We start from the raw sequence: 8,555 nt of genomic DNA, 5'->3' as shown, positions 1-8,555 counted from the left end.
ATCATCTATCTATCTATCTATCTATCTATCTATCTATCTATCTATCTATCTATCTATCTATCATCTGCCTATCATCTATCTATCTATCATCTGCCTATCATCTCTCTCTCTCTCTCTCTCTCTCTCTCTCTCTCTCTCTCATCTATCTATGGATAGATATCACAAAAGGCGGTAACCCCCACGAGCTGTGAGGTGTACTTATAGAATTCTTCTGTGTAGCCCTTGACTAACTCCTGTTGATGGCCCTTGATAAGCAGGTGTGCTTGTTTGAATGGGACACTCACCATCCTCTCCCATAGGCTCACGTGTTTGAACCCTTGGTCCCTGGTTGGTGGTGCTTTTAGAGGTAGTCAGGGATCTTTTAGGATGTGAAGCCTCATTGGAAAAGGTCCACACATCCCTGGGGATAAGCTTTGAGTGTTTATAGCTGAGCCCCATTTCATGTACACCTTCTTGTCTCCTGTTGCCAGTGAGATGTGATCTCTCAACTTTCTGCTCCTGCCGTTTGCTGCCATGGCTTCTTGCTGTGACAGACATTGCATCTCCAGAACTATAAACCCAAATAGACACTGCTGGCTGTAAGTTGCTTTTGGCCATGGTATTTTATCATAGCAATAAAAAAGTGACCAGTATAGCAATATGATCACATGCAGCTATAGTAAAACAGTTGTAAAAGGACTGTGTCTGGCTCCCGGCCACCTGGCTAGCTTATATCCCAAAATAACAACACACAAATTATATTCATTTAAACAACTGCTTGGCTCATTAGCTCTAGCCTCTCATTGGCTAACTCTCACATCTTGATTAACCCATTTCTATTAATGTGTATTGCCACTTGACTGTGGCTTACCGGCATGAGTCTAACCAGCATCCATCTCGGAGAGGAGAGCCATGGCGTCTGCCACACTGCCTTCTTCCTCCCAGCATCCAGTTCTGTCTTCCCTGCCTACCTAAGTTCTGCCCTATCAAAAGGCCTAGGCAGTTTCTTTATTTGACTAATGAAAGTAACACATAGAAAGAAGACCCTCCTACACCAAAAACATTATAGAACAAAAGAGCAAAGAGAGGGAATGACCTTGAATGAACATTACATTTGTCAACTCTGCGTCTTTAACGTCTGTGAGTGAGTTCAGTCACCAATTACCTCAGAAGAACTGATAAAGGATGAGGCTGATGCCTATACATAGTTTAGATGCCTGATTAATACCATTTTTAGAACACGTCTTATCCATCCTCTGCCATGTACAGCTACAAACACCTTGGATTCCCAACAACAGTTGTCACTAGGCTCCCTTAGTGAAAATGCTGGGGTTGCAACTCCTTTGCAGCCTCTGATGGAAAATCAGAAAATGGCTAATAGCCAAACTCAGTTTTATCCTAATTATTTTTGTTCTATAAAATTTTTTAGAAGGCATACCAACTTCATTTCTTCATAGTGTTTACACTATGCAATACGGGGGAAGCATTGGTTGAGAAAGCGATAATGATCAAGGTGCAAAGATTCAGAACACGTTTGGAGAAAACTGGATGTACCTTCTTGGACGCCTAGTCACTCAGTCTCTATGGGATGATCTAAGTCATTCAGGAATCTCTCTTGTCTTGATGATTTTTAGTGACAAGGAATCATTCTGAAGAAATGTATAGCCAAGAACACAGTCCCCTTAGGAGAAAGGGGGCCATTCTTCTGGGCTTTTCCAGGCATTCCCCTTTGCTCTGCCTCGTACAGTGGGATTGGGATTGAGTAATGATGGACTGTAGGTCAGCTAAAGCTACGGAAAAAAAGCAAACCTGTGACATTTTATCCAGCTGTCTCCCAGAAGTCCAAATGTACACAAATATAGCAAAATATATGTTTAAAATTCATTTTTGACACCTCTTTCTAACCCTTTGTTCTCTACGAGTCCTTCAGAGGCAGAGCCTGTGGTCTAGTACCTCACGCAGAACATGTTCACAATCAGTGGATAAAGGAACTAGTGAGGGATTTGGTTTTACAGGAGTGATACGTGGACTCATGAAACTGGCCACACTTGAAGTGACAATGCTGGCTTGAGAGGGGTTAGCACATGTTTATTCACTATACAGTGTATGTCCTCAGAGGATACCAGGCATCATTCATCCATACTTTAACAACAGTATTGCTAGGGTGGGAAATGCTATAGCTTCTGTATTTTTTTCCTGAGTTAGCTACTTACTACTAATAATTTTCACATGCTTCAAAGTGTTCATGTTTCCTATTCTTAATATAAATAAATAAATAGATAGATAGATAGATAGATAGATAGATAGATAGATAGATAGATAGATAAATAAATAAATGTTGCTTCACCAAGCTGGGTATAAAGGCTTGTTGGAAGAAGTACATCATTGGGGGCAGGCTTTGAGAGCTTATAGCCTAGACTACCTCAGGTTCATCCTCTCTTCTTCCTGTCTGCAAGAGAGGACGCCGTGGTGACTCCTGCTGCCGATTGCCTTATTGTGACCAAAACCATAGCCTAAATTTACACGGCAATCATCATGGAGAGGGGTGAACCGACTTTCAATTCAACTTTACTCAAGTATTCCTCCCAGGGGCCACTTTCAAAATATTACCTACCACATCGCACACCCCACTTGCCACAAACACCCGCAGTCATTTCCTGAGGCTTGCCTCTGCAGGACACCGAAATGTTCGGGAGAAAAGCAGAGTACGCCAAATGCTTCCCAGATGTCTGGATGTGTGGCATAATTAGGCACCGAAACGATTGGAGGTGTCGTTCTCCAGCCAGCTGTTTCGGCGACTTGCAAACACAACTTTAATAGTAAATAATATTTCCACCTCAATAGACACGTTTACAAAATATTTAGTGAGCATGTATTACAGGGAGCATTAGAGCACGCAGAGCCTCAGGAAGTCGTGAAGCCAGGGTGAAGACATTTATGAAAAGCGTGCTGGCTGTCTAGGGGGCAAACACTGCAAATATTTGTGTTTCTCACACACTTCCTAAATCTATAAATGTGGTATAGCAATTGCACCCTAGACGCTGTGTTAGTTATCTATCAAAATATTTTTTCACATATTAGAAGGCAGAAAATGGAGTGTAGAAAATAAGTAAGTCTGAGCCTATGAAAAGGGGAGGGGCACTGAGTCTAATCCTGTGAGAACAGATGGTGCCACGAGTCTAGGCCTGCGAGAAGGGGCAGAGCATTGAGCCTCAGCTAAGAGAAGGGGCGGTGCTCTGAGTCTGAGCCTATGAGAACGGACGGTGAGCAGGTACCATCTCAGAAGTTCATCCTGCCCCTGCAGGCTGTGGAGATGAAGACTCTCGCCCTACTGGGGTGTTTTTATCTTGAGGAGGTTTAGAAAATAATTGATTCTCAACAGATCTCCCAGTCAAGGGTCATTTTTCTGAGCTTTATGGTTTTGGTTACAATGTCAGTATAAGAGGCATAAGAAAATGCAGCCAGTCAATCACTCTGTTCAACAGGACTCTGAACAAAGCACCGTCCTAATGGCTAAAACGTGCTCCTCTCTCTACGTCCACAGTGATTTAAGTAGGTGTTTAATAGGAAGCATCTAGGGAATGACCTAATTTATATGTAGGATCTATAAGTGATAGGAGTCTTTAAGATTGTGTGACTGTCTTATTCTCCTTTTCTGAATGAAACATTGATGGCTCAAAGCAGGAGAGTGATTATCAATGCGACATAGCTCATTGAAATTAAAGTGGCATATAAAACCGGACTTGCTGAACATAGCGAAAAATGAGGACTACTGAGAACTCAAGAACAATGGCAATGGGGTTTTGATCCTACTGCACGTATTGGCTTTGGGGGAGCCTAGCCAGTTTGGATGCTCACCTTACTAGACCTGGATGGAGGTGGGTGGTCCTTGGACTTCCCACAGGTCAGGGAACCCTGATTGCTCTTCGAGCTGATGAGGGAGGGGGACTTGATCGAGGGAGGGGAGGGAAATGGGAGGCGGTGGCAGGGAGGAGGCAGAAATCTTTAATAAATAAAAAAAAATAAAGGCTCTCTGCTCCTCCCTGTTTTGGAGACAACCGCTTCTTTTCGGGCAGTGCCAGCCTCGTTCCAGAGACACGATGGTGAAGGTCGGAGTGAACGGATTTGGCCGTATTGGACGCCTGGTTACCAGGGCTGCCTTCATTTCTGGCAAAGTGGACATTGTTGCCATCAATGACCCTTTCATCGACCTCAACTACATGGTCTACATGTTCCAGTATGACTCCACCCATGGCAAGTTCAAAGGCATAGTTAAGGCTGAGAATGGGAAGCTTGTCATCAACGGGAAGGCCATCACCATCTTACAGGAGCGAGATACCGCCAACATCAAATGGGGGGATGCCGGCGCCAAGTATGTTGTGGAGTCTACTGATGTCTTCACCACCATGGAGAAGGCTGGGGCCCACTTGAAGGGTGGGGCCAAGAGGGTCATCATCTCCACCCCTTCTGCCGATGCCCCCATGTTTGTGATGGGTGTGAACCATGACAAGTATGACAATTCCCTCAAGATTGTCAGCAACGCTTCCTGCACCACCAACTGCTTAGCCCCCTTGGCCAAGGTCATCCATGACAACTTTGGCATCGTGGAAGGACTCATGACAACAGTCCATGCCATCACGGCCACCCAGAAGACTGTGGATGGCCCCTCTGGGAAGCTATGGCGAGATGGCCGTGGTGCTGCCCAGAACATCATCCCTGCGTCCACTGGCGCTGCCAAGGCTGTGGGCAAAGTCATCCCAGAGCTGAACGGGAAGCTCACGGGCATGGCCTTCCGCGTTCCTACCCCCAGTGTGTCCGTCGTGGATCTGACATGCCGCCTGGAGAAAGCTGCCAAGTATGATGACACCAAGAAGGTGGTGAAGCAGGCATCCGAGGGCCCACTAAAGGGCATCCTGGGCTCTACTGAGGACCAGGTCGTCTCCTGTGACTTTAACAGTGACTCCCACTCTTCCACCTTCGATGCTGGGGCTGGCATTGCTCTCAATGACAACTTTGTAAAGCTCATTTCCTGGTACGACAATGAATTCGGTTACAGCAACAGAGTGGTGGACCTCTTGGCCTACATGGCCTCCAAGGAGTAAGAAGCCCGCCCTGGACCACCCATCCCAGCAAGGACACAGCGAGAGAGAGGTCCTCGGCTGCTGAGCAGTCCCTGTCCTAACTAACCCTTGACTCTGAGCATCTCCCTCACAGTTTCCATCCCAGACCCCCAGAATAGCAGGAGGGGGCTTAGGGAGCCCTACTCTCTTGAATACCATCAATAAAGTTCATTGCACCCCTCTAAAAAAAATAAAAAAATAAAAAAATAAAGTGGCAAAGAATACAGTGCTTGCAACTCTTTTGGGTTCCTGTTTTCCCTCCTGCCATTCTGTGTTCTGTTTTGTTTTCCTAGCAAAACAACAACAACAAAATCCCCCAAAACCCTGCGTGTCTGGAGGGGAAGGTGTGTTGGCCTTCGCCTGCATATTCCTTTATTGAGCCACATCTACCTTATACTGACTAACTGGGCAATGACAAGTGCTCGCTGTTTTCAGGGGTCAATTTGGAGTGGTTTATAACTCAACAACAACAAAATTAGTGCGTCTCTAAATCTAACAGTATTTAATCCTGTTCCTGCTTTTGTTCTGGAATTCCTAGTTATCTTTTCCCCAAGTCTGTGTTTCTGGAAAAATAGGGAAGTGTTTGATACATATCTGTCTTGGATTAGCAGCCAAGATTATCCTAGCCCCATGGGAAATTTTTGTATGTACAAGGAATGTGGTGTCACCCACATGGTTTTGTTGTGAGATATGGCACCCCTCAGGGAGGCATGCATAGGAGGACATGGTGGGCAGCAATGAAGGAGTCAAGGGTATTGTTCAGAATCATGTATTCTTGTTCATTTCCCAGCCACCCAAACTCCCGAAATAAGTACAAGGAGACTGAATTAATAAAATCACTGTTCAGCCCATTAGGTCTAGCTCCTTATTGTCTAACTTTTACATCTTAATTTAATCCATTTCTACCAATCTCTGTGTTGCCACGTGGCTGTGGCTTACCAGCAAAGTTTCCTCCATTCTGTGTCTGGCAGGGCTACATGGTGGCTCTCTGACCCCTGCCTCCTTTTTCCCAGCATTCAGTTTAGTTCTCCCCCTACCCCAGTTCTACCCTGCCAAGACAGTTTATTTTCTTTCTTTCTTTTCTTTTTTGTTTTTGAGACAGGTTTTCTCTGTAGCTTTGGCAAGGCAGTTTCTTTATTAACCAGTGGTATTCTAAACATACAGAGGGGAATTCCACATCAGATCTCTCTAGTCCCTACTCCCATATGGAAGATTGAGCTTATACAATAGTTCTCCTGAATGTTTTGGAATTTAAAGATGGAACCTCTGGTGGTAATTAAGCTAGATAAAATTTTAATAGTGGTATCCTCCTGACAATGCTAGTGCCTTTAAAAGGAGAGGTTCTCTCTCTCTCTCTCTCTCTCTCTCTCTCTCTCTCTCTCTCTCTCTCTCTCTCTCTCTGCACCCTACTACGTTGGTGCTAGTATCCCAATCCCCCAGCCTCTGTAACTGTGAGTACGTATATTTCTGTTGTTTAAGTCACCCAACCTGTAGTATTTTGTTATGGTAGCCAGAGCTGACTAATACACAGATATTTCTAGTTAGACAGATGTTTGGCATTGCCTCAGGGGGAAATAATTTGAATGATTAAATGTTTTTCTCACCCCAGATGTTTTGGCAATGTGCTGATGTAGCTAAAATGTACATGTGGGGAGGCCCCAAGGCTGTCTCATAGAGAAGCTTCTGGGCAAAAGAGACACTCTGGGAGGGGCCAGAAAAAGCTGCTTCTCTCCTAGGTAAAGAAAGTATGTGTTCGTTTTTTTTTCTTGTGTGAAAAGTAATAGAACTCTCTATTCTATATGCAGTGGGCCACGATGATTTACAAAACACACACACAGCCTTTTTCTTTGAGCTGGCAACAGATGGCATTCAGCAAGCACACACACTGGTTTTCTCTTTTTGTCCTTCCGGTTGCTGGGAATCACTGTTGAGTCTATGCTAGAAACATCACAAAGCAAAGTCAGGGCAAGGTCAGTGTAGGAGGGACAGAATAAAAGTGTGACAAAGGATGACCTGGGCCATTTCCTGGTGCCCACCAAGCAATGATAGAACAGGACTAAGACACACACACTCAGAGTGGCAAACTGTACTTTGCCTCAAACCTCCCTTTTCTGAAGGTCAGAGATGCTGTGGATGATATTCTTCTATGTGTGTGGCCTAGAGAGGGAGGGTCTCTGCATAGAGAGGAGGAACATCCTCTGTAGGGCAGGCAGATGTTTTTTTTTTATGCACACCAGAGAATAAATGTCCTTCTTTCCTTCCTTCCTTCCTTCCTTCCTTCCTTCCTTCCTTCCTTCCTTCCTTCCTTCCTTCCTTCCTTCCTTTCTTCCCACTTTTGCCAACTGTAATTATTGCAAGGACTCAACTTCGCTGTTCTCCCGTAAAACAAGCATGAAAACCCCCCGATGAATGAGTGAGGCCATGTTTGTGATGTTCATTATTTACCAAAGAGCCCGTAGGGCAGATTTGCTCTGTGAATTGATAGCCAATGCTGTCCTACTCCTTTCAATGAATTCATGCATCTACGAGGCTTTGGTGCCAGGAATACAGTAATGTTTTTAGCATCGTTGGTCATTGTTTGTCCTTTACCTGGCATGGAGCAGGGCATAAGGCCTCTGCACTAAGGAAAATGTAAATTTAAGACTCAGTCCGGTGAAAAGGATAGCAAGAGGTGAAAGGTGAGTGTGGAGAAGGCACACATAACCCTGGCATTTGACAGAAAATGGCCTTAAATAGTGTGATTCTTAGGAGCTGGGGAGATGGCTCAGCCAGTAAAGTGCTTGCTACACAAACACAAGGCCTTGAGTTCATTCACTAGAAACCACAGTAGAAAGCCAGGTGTGGTGGCTTATGCTTGTCATCCTAGTACTGGGGAGATGAAGACAAGAGAACCCCTCAGGTTCACTAGCCAGACCATGGAGCGTAAGAAGTAAGATCCAGACCGGTGGGAGACACTGTCTCAAAAGAGGTGGATGGCATTTCTGTCCTTCTCCGGCCTCCACTATACTCATAACAAATGCACATTCAGCTCCCACCCTGACATGCTCACACAGATTAAAAAAGGAGTGCAGTTCTATTGTGGATGAGATTAACATAATACATCCCCCCATGAGATAAGCCACTCTCCCTTTCTTTTGTATACAATATTAGCTTTCCAAGTTAGCAGTGCGTATTCTGCAGGCGTAAGTACACTGGCACCCTGTACCCACCGCATCCAGCAGAATCAGGAAGCCGCTATCACAGCAAGGCAAAGGAAACAGTATTAATGGCGAGGGCTAAATATCACTTGACATGATCCAGATCTAGTGCCCATGTTCCCAGCACTCTTAAGTGATTTACAAATCTTTTCGCTCAATGCTGGTCGCATTGGTTTTTCCGTTGCGATATTAGCTCTGTGCAGGTGTGTGAAAGCATTCTAACATGATGGATTGTTTCTCCAAGAGCCAAAAGGCAAAT

At 44.9% G+C, this 8,555-nt stretch overlaps 1 pseudogene; it reads left to right on the top strand.

Annotated features, from left to right (window-relative positions):
- Positions 1 to 4,046: 4,046 nt before the first annotated feature.
- Positions 4,047 to 5,205, top strand: LOC102002779 (annotated as a pseudogene).
- Positions 5,206 to 8,555: the final 3,350 nt, after the last annotated feature.

Source organism: Microtus ochrogaster, linkage group LG4, assembly GCF_000317375.1.
Source record: "Microtus ochrogaster isolate Prairie Vole_2 linkage group LG4, MicOch1.0, whole genome shotgun sequence".
In the NCBI taxonomy this organism is placed as follows: Eukaryota; Metazoa; Chordata; class Mammalia; order Rodentia; family Cricetidae; genus Microtus; species Microtus ochrogaster.
This window is presented reverse-complemented; position numbering and strand designations above follow the sequence as displayed.